General features: G+C 33.4%; 1 non-coding gene across 1 annotated transcript; it reads left to right on the top strand.

Annotated features, from left to right (window-relative positions):
* Positions 1-1,528: 1,528 nt before the first annotated feature.
* Positions 1,529-1,601, top strand: TRNAK-UUU (transfer RNA lysine (anticodon UUU)). Its single transcript has one exon. It is a non-coding gene; the product is annotated as a tRNA-Lys (tRNA).
* The last annotated feature ends 5,944 nt before the right edge of the window (positions 1,602-7,545 follow it).

Genomic DNA, 7,545 nt, shown 5'->3' with positions numbered 1-7,545 from the left:
AGAGGGGTGAAAAGGTGGCATAATTCCTAGTTGAATATATCATAGCTCAAATATTTTCCACACTGATAATAAAGAACCAGTACAACAACCCCATAAATTCAGGGTTTCCAAAAAATTTACCTATATATATTCTCACAACATTTTTTTCTTTAAACACAAAAGTCAAAAATAAGACTAAAGAATATTCTATGTAGCAAGAACAAATCAGTGTCACATATAAGATATGTTCTTTAAGGCCTGTATCAAATTTCTCAATTTTCTGTCACATGAAAAGACCTTGGGGTGTAAAAATGAGCATGTAAGGAGCCTGTAGTTGTTCCCACAACTTCAAGGGTGGAGAAACCCTATATATTTTAGACCAAGGAAATTCCCTTTATAATTTCCCCAATATTTACTGTTCCTTTGCAAAAAGCAAAAATCCTTACCATTCCAGCCCTCCTTTCTTTTTTTTTTTTCTTTATTGGGGTTGTTGTTTTGTTGCTATTTTTGTTGCTGTTGTGCTTTATTTTTGTAGTTGCTTGTTTTTGTTTGTTTGTTTTATTTTGGTTTTTTTAAAATATTTTTCTTCTTTCTTCCCTTTCTTCTTTTAAATTGATATTTATAGCCTCTAGACGGACTCCTCCCAGCTTTCTTTTTCTTCTTTTTCTTTTTCTAAATGAGAATCATCTTTTTCTGCCTCATAAATTCAGGGGGGAAATGGTTTTACCAGGAACAGTCATATGAACATTGAGTGGAAATAAAAAATGGTAAACCCACAGATAACAGAATCATTACCCAAATCACAACAAGTTATACACGGAGGGAACCAGCTACACTAGCAGTCCAAGAAGCAAAGTGGAAAGATATTGGACGCATGCTGGGAAAACAGGGTGGAGGGAGGACAACACTGGTGGTGGGAATGGCCCTGATTCATTGTGACTATGTACTTTAAATATTACTGTGAAAGATTTGTAATTCACTTTGGTAATAATAACAATTTTAAAAAAACAACTAAAAAGCAAAACTAAAAATCATAGGTAATGGCATCATACCCCTAAGAAAATGAAATTATTTTATTTTTCTTATGTTTTTAAATTAGTTTAAAGAAAAATATCAGATTCTAATTAGACCTTATTTTCATTATATAAGAAACCATAACTCATTTTGAAGACTGCATTCTACTCCACACTCTCTGTTTCCATTGTCTATTATATTGCTTTACATAGGGCTTCTCTTTGTTTATTAATATTTTTTCTTAAACATCTTGATTACAAATATGATTATAGTTGAGTTTCAGTCATGTAAAGAATACCAGTGCAACAATCCCATCACCACTGTCCAAAATAACCCTCCTCCCCACCCCACTCCTGCCTATACTCTAGACAGGATTTCCACTTCCCTCGTTCGTTCACATTGTTATGATTGTTCTCAATGTAGTTATTTCTCTAACTGCCTCATCTCTCTTTCATAGAGCTTCTTTTACCTAACCTGGATACTGATGTTCTTGAGAAATCATTTAAATATTAATATTAAAACTTTTATAGTGTGGGCCTGGATAGCTCAGTTGGTAGAGCATCAGACTTTTAATCTGAGGGTCCAGGGTTCAAGCCCCTGTTCAGGCACATGCAAGCTCTTTCTGGGGCCGGAGAGATAGCATGGAGGTAAGGTGTTTGCCTTTCATGCAGGAGGTCATCAGTTAGATTCCGGCATCCCATATGGCCCCCCGTGCCTGCCAGGAGCAATTTCTGAGCGTGAAGCCAGAAATAACCCCTGAGCCCTGCCGGGTGTGACCCCCCCAAAAAAAACACACACACACACACACAAAAAAAAAAACTTTTATAAATAGTGATTTGTAAAAATGGTTTTAAAATGAGAAAATATAATAAAATTATAATGCTATTTGTTAGAGAAAAAACTTTCTATTCAGGTAGGTTACTGATAACCTATGGAGGATGAAAATGAACATTTGAAAGAAAAAAGTACTTTGAAACAAACTTGAAAAAATATGCTAAAAGTCATCAATAAAGGGGAATAAAATCCACTTAAGAAATAAAATAAAATAAATAATAATAAAGTTGGGTAAGAAGAATGTATGTTGAGCTTCTTATAATTAATTAAATATTTGTTTTAATATAAAATGTGATATATGAACTCTAGATGTAAAATTTATGATATCTTCAAAACTAGTATACTTAGGAAAAACAAAAGACATGAAAACTGATCAGTAAGAGCAGTCAAACATATAAGGCAAGAAAATAAAATAGAATAATAATTATATAATAAATATATAAATATTATATAATGTATAAATATCACATATAAATTTTATATATTTATATAAATATATGTTATATATAAATATATATTTATATACATTTATAAATATATATTTATATATAATATATTTTTATATATTTTATTTAAACACCTTGATTACATACATGATTGTGTTTGGTTTCAGTCATGTAAAGAACACCACCCATCACCAGTGCAACATTCCCATCACCAATATCCCAAATCTCCCTCCTCCCCACCCAACCCCCGCCTTACTCTAGACAGGCTTTCTATTTCCCTCAAACATTCCCATTATTAGGATAGTTCAAAAAATTAGGATATTTCTCTAACTAAACCCATCCCTGTTTGTAGTGAGCTTCATGAGGTGAGCTGTAACTTCCAGCCCTTCTCTCTTTTGTGTCTGAAAATTATTATTGCAAGAATGGAACAAAGAAATCCTCTTCAACAAGTGGTGTTGGCAAAACTGGGTAGCCACTTGCAAAAAATTGAACTTAGACCCCCAGCTAACATCATGTACGAAGGTAAAATCCAAATGGATTAAAGACCTCGATATCAGCCCCAAAACCATAAGATATATAGAACAATACGTAGGTAAAACACTCCAGGACATTGAGGCTAAAGGCATCTTCAAGGAAGAAACTGCACTCTCCAAGCAAGTGAAAGCAGAAATTAACAGATGGGAATATATTAAGCTGAGAAGCTTCTGCACCTCAAAGGAAATAGTGCCCAAGATACAAGAGCCACCCACTGAATGGGAGAAACTATTCACCCAATACCCATCAGATAAGGGGCTAATCTCCAAAATATACAAGGCACTGACAGAACTTTACAAGAAAAAAACATCTAATCCCATCAAAAAATGGGGAGAAGAAATGAACAGACACTTTGACAAAGAAGAAATACAGATGGCCAAAAGACACATGAAAAAGTGCTCCACATCACTAATCATCAGGGAGATGCAAATCAAAACAACGATGAGATACCACCTCACACCACAGAGAATGGCACACATCACAAAGAATGAGAATAAACAGTGTTGGCGGGGATGTGGGGAGAAAGGAACTCTTATCCACTGCTGGTGGGAATGCCGTCTAGTTCAACCTTTATGGAAAGCGATATGGAGATTCCTCCAAAAACTGGAAATCGAGCTCCCATACGATCCAGCTATACCACTCCTAGGAATATACCCTAGGAACACAAAAATACAATACAAAAACCCCTTCCTTACACCTATATTCATTGCAGCACTATTTACCATAGCAAGACTCTGGAAACAACCAAGATGCCCTTCAACAGACGAATGGCTAAAGAAACTGTGGTACATATACACAATGGAATATTATGCAGCTGTCAGGAGAGATGAAGTCATGAAATTTTCCTATACATGGATGTACACGGAATCTATTATGCTGAGTGAAATAAGTCAGAGAGAGAGAGAAAAACGCAGAATGGTCTCACACATTTATGGGTTTTAAGAAAAATGAAAGACATTCTTGCAATAATAACTTTCAGACACAAAAGAGAAAAGAGCTGGAAGTTCCAGCTCACCTCAGGAAGCTCATCACAAAGAGTGATGAGTTTAGTTGGATAAATACCTACATTTTGAACTGTCCTAATAATGAGAATGTATGAGGGAAATTGAGAACCTGTTTAGAGTACAGGCGGGGGTCGGGTGGGGAGGAGGGAGACTTGGGACATTGGTGATGGGAATGTTGCACTGGTGATGGGTGGTGTTAAAAAAAAAAAAAAAAGAATGTCTTTCATTTTTCTTAAAACCCATAGATGAGTGAAACCATTCTGCGTTTTTCTCACTCTCTCTGACTTATTTCACTCAGCATAATAGATTCCATGTACATCGATGTATAGGAAAATTTTATGACTTCATATTTAAATAAATATTTATATATAAATATTATATAATAAAATATGATAATAAAATAATAATCTAATGCATATAGACAAGCAGCAAATGTAACATAGTCTATACATTAAAGCATAGCAATTATATTTTATTACTTTTTTGCCATTTCTGATATTATAACCTGGGCATCACATACACAAGGCAAGTTCTTGACAGCTGAATCACATATCTTGCCTACTATGAATTATTTATTTCACTTAACTAACTTCACTAAATATTAATAATCCAGATTCTGCACTGAAAAAACTCAGAGATAGCTACAGGTATTAGAACAAAAAATTCAGTGAGTCTGTGCTGTGTGCTTTATAGGAGACCCACTTGAAATTAAATGATAAACATTGCCTCAACGATAGTGCTTGTTAAACAATAATAAAAGTAAATGGAATCTAAAAAACTGTCAATAATAAAAATATTTTATCAGAGAAAATTGGCTTCCAACAAAAATGTAACAAGGAAAGTGGATGAATATTTTATAATTCTTAAAGAATTACTATATCAAAAGAACTTAACACTCTATGAAATATGCACCATTGAAGGTACATGACAATATATAACGCAACTACTAATAGGTCTTAAGTAAGATATTGACAACACAATAGTATATGGAGACCTTAATTCATTAGTCTCAAAAATGGACAGATCAAACAGAGCAAAAAATCAATAAAGAAACCACAAACTTAACCAAGGTTTGGGAAAGATGAACTTAATTAACAGATATTACAGGACTCTACCCATTTGAGTCAAGTATAAAAACTCCAAAGAAAATACATTGAATTAATTAAATCAGTAGCTGAGAATAGAAACATAGCTAAGGACTTAAGGCACATATTTTGCATGAAGCTTACTCTGGTTCAGTCCCCAGATCTGTGTTTTAAGTGTCCTGAAAAATTTAGAGCAATCCAGAGCCTTCAGCCCTTGCATTAATCTGCACATGTACAAAATATCTGTTAAGATTTTTTAAAAACTGTAAGTGAATATACAGAGAAATATTAGAACTGAATGAATGAATATAGATTTAAAGAAGTCTGAAATGAATAGATACTATAGAAGGTAGTACATTTGCCTTATAAAGCTCACCCGGTTTGAAACCTAGCACTACATAGTTTTTCAGCTAAATGAGCAAAGAAAAAGGAGTAATCTTGAAGCACAACAAATATATTCCTAAATTAAACCAACATAAAATTTAAAAAGTCATTTTTTTAGCTAAATGAGCAAAGAAAAAGGAGTAATCTTGAAGCACAACAAATAGATTTCTAAATTAAACCAACATAAAATTTAAAAAGTCATTTTATCGGGGCGGGAGATAAAGCACAGCGGTGTTTGCCCTGCAAGCAGTGGATGCAGGACCTAAGGTGGTTTGTTGGAATCCCAGTGTCCCATATGGTTCCCCGTGCCTGCCAGGAGCTATTTCTGAGCAGATAGCCAGGAGCAACCCCTGAGCACAGCCGGGCGTGGCCCAAAAACCAAAAAAAAAAAAAAAAAAAAGCCATTTTATCATAAAATATTTTAGATAATATTTGTAACAGATTGAAAAAATGTGGAGTCAAGTAGAATTAAATATTTAAAAATTATATTGGGACATTTTCTGATGTGTTACTCAAGTTTTAATACCCAAAATAAATATTTAATATTAGGTAATTTTCTGAATAATTCAATCACCTAATTTATTACATAATAGAGTAAGCTATGTTTATTTAGTTTCTACTCAGATAAATATTTAAAAATATGTCAATTTAAAGATTAATTATAATATAATAGAATTATTAAAATAAAACAGAATGACATAATTAATTTATAACTTAAAATATGGAAGGTTGGAGCCAGAGCAATAGAACAGCATGTAGGGCAATTACTTGCATGCTGATTCCTGAGTTCCATTTCTAACATCTCATATAGTCTCCTGAGCCTGCCAGAAATAATTTCTGAGCACTGAGCCTGGTGTGACCCCTGTGTGCTTCTGGGTGTGGTTAAATTCAAGAATATAGAAGGTTAGGAACTCATTTAATTTACTTTATCACTTAAAAATGTAATAGGGGTAGAAAATGCCTGTGACAAATCTGCATTCTAGCACCAGCACTCCATATGCTCCCCTAAGCCTGTCACGAGTGATCCTGAGTGAAGAGGCAGCGATAAATCCTAAGTACTGCCTTCTGTGGCTCCCCCAAAACAAAGCAAAAAAAATTAAAAGAAGGAAGGAAGGAAGAAAGGAAGGAAGGAAGGAAGGAAGTAAGGAAGGAAGGAAGGAAGGAAGGAAGGAAGGAAGGAAGGAAGGAAGGAAGGAAGGAAGGAAGGAAGGAAGGAAAGAGAGGGAGGGAGGAAAGGAGGAAGGAGGAGAGGAAGGGAGGAAGAGAGGGAGGGAGGAATGATGAAAGGAAAGAAGCAAGAAAGATTGGAAACACATTTAATATAAAAACAAGAAATAATTTTTCATAAAGCTATACAAAGAAAACTCCATTTGTTTTCTAGTCAACTTAAATGTGTCTCTGAGTACATTATACCAACATTTATATTTTGTGGATCATAAAAATCCTAGCTGTCAAATTTTATGGAGTTCACTGTGGTTTTGTTGCATAGCATCTTAACTCTAATTTATTATCTAGATCTTAAATAAATACTCACATATCCCTAGAAATATAAATCTTTCAATAATACAATGGTGAAAACTTTTTAAATATAATCTATGTTTTTATATTAAAAGCAATTCAGAAAAATGCTTAAGTAATTCAATTGACAGAGTATGAATCCTGTGAATCTTTTAACCTATTGTTCAAAAACAGCAATTTTGTTTAATTTGAACATGGATTGTAAATGTGGAAGTTGTCATCTCCTCATTTGTTTTTAGGAGTATAAAAATAAATAACATCATTACAAAGCACTCCAGTGGATATGTAATCACTCAAAATGATTAGATCTCTAATTTTTGACATAGGATGAGCAGCCATAAAAACCAACACTTGTCTTTCTTTTTTTATTTGATATTTAATGTTACTTTACTTCCAAATACTATAATCAATTACATTAATAGGTTTTTAGATATGTATATTGTTTTGAATTTTAAGTTATATATTTGCTTTATTGGCATAATATTACATGTTCAATGTTAACTAGAATTCAGTTAAAATGTTTAAAATTAAAATTAAAAAGATTACATGATAAGCTACTAAAATATTTCCTCTACTATCCAATAGTATTGTGGGTTTAATGCTTTATGTGGAACTATCTTTGATATGTCATGTGGAATCAACTTAGACCTCAGGTGATTAGATACCATCCGTCCAGCCTTGAACCCTGGATCCCAGACATAGAAATGGCACAGTTCTTCACAACAGCTAAGGGAAACAAATCCCATC

The sequence above is a fragment of the Suncus etruscus genome, chromosome 19 (genome assembly GCF_024139225.1).
Source record: "Suncus etruscus isolate mSunEtr1 chromosome 19, mSunEtr1.pri.cur, whole genome shotgun sequence".
Taxonomy (NCBI): Eukaryota; Metazoa; Chordata; class Mammalia; order Eulipotyphla; family Soricidae; genus Suncus; species Suncus etruscus.
This window is presented reverse-complemented; position numbering and strand designations above follow the sequence as displayed.